Here is a 6000-nt window from a genome sequence, read left to right on the forward strand (position 1 = left end):
CGAAACTGATGAGATGAACCAGAAGCTCGATTCAGTTGTTGGTCTAAGATTTATTGTACAACTTTTTCCTATTATTTAATTTTATCGAAAAGTCTTCTTAAGCTAATAAAGGTTCCTAAAACGGTTTTTGCTTGTAGGGTTATGAAGAGAACCTTCCTTAGGAAGGTGGTGATGAAGAGAACCTTCCTCAGGATGGTGGTGATGAAGAAGTTGACAATCAAAGTCATCATGTGGATGAAGGTGAGAATCTTAATGATGGTCTTGATAAAGAAGAAGATGATGAACAAAGTCATCATGTACCAGAAGGAGTGAGCCCAACTGAAGGTGATGATGAAAAAGAAGAAGACAAACAGAATCCACAGGAGAAGGTATAACATGACAATTAATTATAATAAGGCAAACAGAATCCACAAACACCATCTGTTTTTAACTTTCTCATATCTAATATATTAAAGTAGAAGTCGAAAGAGCTCACATCCATCCTCACAAAAATTGACCTCCAATGCCCTTCATGAAAAATGCCCTTTTGAAAAAATCAGACAACCTTTTTTTGCCTATATGAATTGGTGAAACGCAACAAATTCATTCTCAAACCTGAGATTACTATTTTGCCATTAATGAGATTCAAATATGGATCATTTTACCCTTTTGATTAATTGAATAATAAGAAAAAATAAATATCTTAATTATATATTAGAGATAAACCCATGAAAACGTTTTTTTTAAAAAAAGAGCTTAAAATGTAATATAAATGAGCTATATATAATATCCAAACAAAATATTCGACCTATTCGAAACCCTAGAAACATATGTAGTTTACTAATATAAATAGCTAATAAAATACCATTCTCCATAATTCGAAATCTTAAAAAAGAGAAAAACCCTAATTTCTCATGTTCCCGATTTTTTATTTATATTTGTGTTGTAGTCATGATCTGTTATATTGTTCTTTGTATTCTAGTTATTCATATCCTCTTTCTGTAGTATTTGTTTGGAACGCAAGATCGAGCATTACTAAATATTCGTGTATGGTTATTTTATTTCTTACAATACTTTTATATAATTTATATGTTTTGTGGACTAATAGTTATGTTTCAGATGGTCATGATCCTAGGTCCACAGATCTGCATGCGAAGAACAGTAGGTATTTTTATTATTATTTTGAATACATATTCCTTATTCCTTTGATACCTGGACGATGCTAAATTTTAACGCTAATGTTTAAAGTTGCATGGAAACTTCTGTAGATGTTAATATTAATGAGAGATGTCTGGTAATTTCATAAAAAAACTATTCTACCTCCATTTTTAAAATTTTATAAATGTGCTTGTGGCTTTAATAAAATAAAAATTAAACTAACTAGGTTCTGACCCGCACGTACGTGCGGGGTTAATTTCAAAAACTAATTTTGTAATCAGATTTGCAATATATAATATATAACAGAATATTTTTGCAAACCTATTTTTAGTAGGATTGGACCTTCGGATAACCCGTTCAGGTTGGGATATTACCCGATCAAGTTTGGTTAAACGGGTTTAGAAAAATAGAACCTATTAGGTATTTTTCAATATATAGGTTCAATTTAGTTCGGGTACTATTGGCTTCGGGTCGGTGTGGGTTACAAATCTGAGAACCGATTAGTACACTGAGTACCCAAAAATAATGACTTGATATAGCATTTATATTATAACTTTTGTTTTTTTTTAAACATATGATTGTATGTGAAAAAATATATAAATAATTAAAACATGTTTGATACAAATATTTCGGAGTGGATGTAATTCATGTTTCGTCTACCTGAATTCTAGTTGTATAGAGAATGCATTTCCAATAGTGAAGATTCTCGATATATGGCATTTCCGATATTAGACAAAAAAAATATTCTCGACTGGAAATGGGATGGAACGAATATAAAAATTACCAAAATAACATTTGGGACAAACACAAATATAGTTCATAGTATATTTCTCTATCATATAATAAAAAATATTACAAAATTAGTTGACTTTTTTATTCTTATTATTTTATGTCTGGTTCATCTATATTGCATTACATTTCTATAGTTTAAAAAATTTTAATATTGTAAAACACACTTTAATGCTTTTTTAAAAAACATGTTACATATAAGATTGTAAACGTCGATATAATTCAAAAATAAAATAATAGTTTCGAGGAAAATAAATAGATAAATTAGCTCAAAATAAAATATTATGGTTTGATATAATAATTATTTATAATAAGTTCTAAAGGTATATCATTATATATATAGGTGAGAGTTTATGTTGCTTTTAATTATAAATAGTAAGGATCACAAAGTTTCTTTTGGTTGCTTTGTGGTTATTTTCAGTTTTGGGAATTCTTGATCACAAATATTTCGGAGTGGATGTAATTATTTGATCGGTTTGTTAAAAGATAATTAATAAACTAATTTACAAACACAGTAACCACCATCAACATTATGCAGACAAAAAAAAGGGTAGATTGTTTTTCTTATGAGAATTCTGTGTTTTTGTAAACATTATTTGTAGACAAAAAATCTTAAATTAATTTTAATATTATTTTTAAGAAGTTGAGAACTTTATAACATAAAAATAGAAAAATGAATAATAATGAGAAGGTGGAATATATAAGTCAAATCTCTTTTTTGATGTCTCAAAATTCATTACAAATTTAAGTAAAGTAAAGAAAAAAAAGGAAATGTCAATCCGAAACTAAAATGATTCCAAATGGCTCTTACCAATTTCAATTTTAGTCGCTCATGTTTTTTTTCATGTAAACCCCTAATTTAAACATAGTTCACAAAAGATAAATAGTTTTGATCATTCTAATTTTAAACTTAAAATTTTGCACCCTTCTAAGATCTCTTGCTTTCAAAGTATACCGAGAACTTTCATGAACCAAGATCGAAATCATCCTCCGGTTTGTAAGCAATTTGTTAGAAAATATATATATTAACGCTTGAAATTTGTTCTAAACCTTTTCCGCTTAAGAACATGTAAATACTATAGTAATAGTTTCTCCGTATATTGCTTTGTACACTTTTCCTTGACAGGTTTACTCCATTCTCAAGGAGAATGTATGACATGCTTCAAAATCCTTCATTTCAATTCACCTAATAGACAACATGTAACAATATAATCATGGAGCATAAAAATAATACACTATTATAGTTAATGTATATATGTACTAACATATAAAAAACAAAAAAAATCAAAAAAAATGATAAGAGAAAATCGATTAGAAATATTTGATCCTTTAACCTGCATCACTATTTTAAAAGTTTTACAATCTTGACTTTTATATTTTACATGTTTTTGAAGAGTTCCAAATCTGAAACACTTAAAACCAATATGAAAAATAAAAGTTAGAAAATTCAAAAACTCAAAACTTTGATGCTCGAAAACATTTTTGTGAATGAATGAAATGAAAGAGTTTGATACGTCTTACATAGTGATTAGATTAGTTAGGGTTTCCTAACACAATTTTTTTTAATATATTAACACAAAAAGATATTCGTCATTATTTTAGATTTCGTTCATTTAAGTTTGGTATATAGATTTTAGGAAAAGAAAAGAAAATCATAATTTAAATATATAAGTTTAAATTTAATTGACCGATTTTGATAATAACAAATTTACTTTTAATAAATTTGAATTTTAAATTAGTTGTTTGTAATTGAATAGTTTCATTTAAATGCATTAAATAGTTTGAGTGATTTTAGGGATTAAATATGCTTATAGTTAGTATTATTATTTTACCCCCGCTGGGTAGGATCGAAATCCTTTCAAACCGGATAGCATAGGATCCACGTATTTTTTCTTTAACCCGACTACAAAAGAACCGGGTCACTTTAGGATCCGCGGGTTTTTTAGTTTTTATTTTAACCAAACTACCATTTTCTCTGTTTTTTTTCTTCTAACTTGAATGACATTACATTTGATAATAGAGAACTTTATGACTATATAGTGAAAAATATTTCTCTTTTAATAGAATAAATATATTTAGCCAATGTGAGACTCTACATACACTTTTCTATATATTTTAATATATAATCAAATTAAATTCTTTTACTTATATAAAATTTCGATTTTTAATTTTTTCTATCTATACTAATCATGATTAATTACTTAAATTTCGTTTAGGAAATATTCTAAAATCTAAAATAAATAATTATTTATTTTTATCTAATTATATTAAATTGATTTGTTATTTCTGTAAATATCTCACAATATAAAAATAAATCAAATATGTTTACATATATATATAATTTTTGATTTTAATTCTTTGATTATTATGGAACCAAACTTTAAATAGCTTTCAAAAATCTAAAATAAAAAATAATATTCAAAAATTAAATTAGATTTCTATAAATATCTCAAAATCTAGAACCATTTACGTTATATACATATATATATAATTTCAAATTTATTAATTTGCTTTTATGGTAACAACTTTAAACCATTTCCAAAAATATAGGATAATTTAATTTTATAATTAATTTCATAATTATTATTTCCATAAACATTTGATTTTCGAATAACAGTTTTTGTTTACCATATATTGTTTATTTTTTATTTTTTATTATATACGCAATTGGATCTGTTTGACAACATGGATATATGATATGTTTTTTTTTTCCAAAATCTTGTTTTGTACTCCCCAATTATTAGTATAGATAGGTAGACGTGGCGAGTTTAATCGCATGTTTATATTTGAATTCTGCCTCTCCATCGCTGATAAGAGTTATGTTTCTAAATTCTAGTTACTTTTGTTAATATTATAATAATTTGGCTAACGATGAAAGCTAAAACAATATTTCTAGATGAATCTACCGATGATCGTATAAAGGAAAACATGTATTGTTTTGACTTTTATAATAAAAATTGAGAATAAAATATTTGATTCAAAAAATCATAGTAATATTGTAGTTACTGAATATTATTGCAGAAAAGCTACGGTTGGTGCAAATAATATTCTAAGATCTATGGTATGTTCTATAATAAATGATTTTGCTGTTGTTTATAATCGTTTTACCTGCATGTTTCACGCTTATATCATATTTTTGTTTGATTAATCAACAGATGGAAGATGCAAGGTCGGAAACACGACGTCTTCCGGCTAATGTCTCTCTATTGATAGGTGTATGTTTGTTATTCTGTAGTTTTATATTTGCTGGGTAATAGTTTATGTAAAAAGTAGGTCTAACCGTAATTCTTTGATATAATCATGGTACTAAGGTTTGTTGCTAAATCTTTGGTTTTGGTATTTTCACAGTAATAGTTACTGTTATAAAAAATCCTAACTCTAATTCTTTGTTATAAGTATGGTACTAACGTTCACTGCTAAATCTTTGGTTTTGGTATATTCAGAGTAATAGTTACTGTTATAAAAAATCCTAACCCTAATTCTTTGTTATAAGTATGGTACTAACTAGGCCTGCGACTTCGGTTAATTCGGTTAATTCGGTTAATTCGGTTAATTCGGTTCGATTTTTCGGTTTTTCGGTTAATTCGGAAATTGAAAACTCTACCGAATATAACCGAAAACAAGTTCGGTTCGGGTCGGTTACATGCTTGGTTATTTCGGTTCGGTGGGTTAGGTTATGTCGCCCAAAACACACAACACAGAATACAAGCATGTACTCAAAACACACAACATTAACACCAAACGATCCAACATTAGTCAATCCAACATTAGTCAAACACACAACATAGAACGATCCAACATTAACATATAGATTCATGACATTAAGCATCATAGAATACAAGTTTTGCTTACAAAAAAACAACAACATTAGTCAATCCTAGTCACATACATAGGACTATTGGAGACAATTTACAAAAAACAACAAGTTCAGAAGGCAATCCTACAGTTGGATTCCTACTTGTCTCGTCTCAAGTAAAGAGACTTTGGGAGACAATTTACAATTGTTCAAAAAATAATGTGTGGAGCCAAAAGTTAGAAGAGATTACCAGGATTGACAAAATACCAATGATCATT

Source organism: Camelina sativa, chromosome 6 (genome assembly GCF_030686135.1).
Source record: "Camelina sativa cultivar CO46 ecotype springtype chromosome 6, ASM3068613v1".
NCBI lineage: Eukaryota > Viridiplantae > Streptophyta > Magnoliopsida > Brassicales > Brassicaceae > Camelina > Camelina sativa.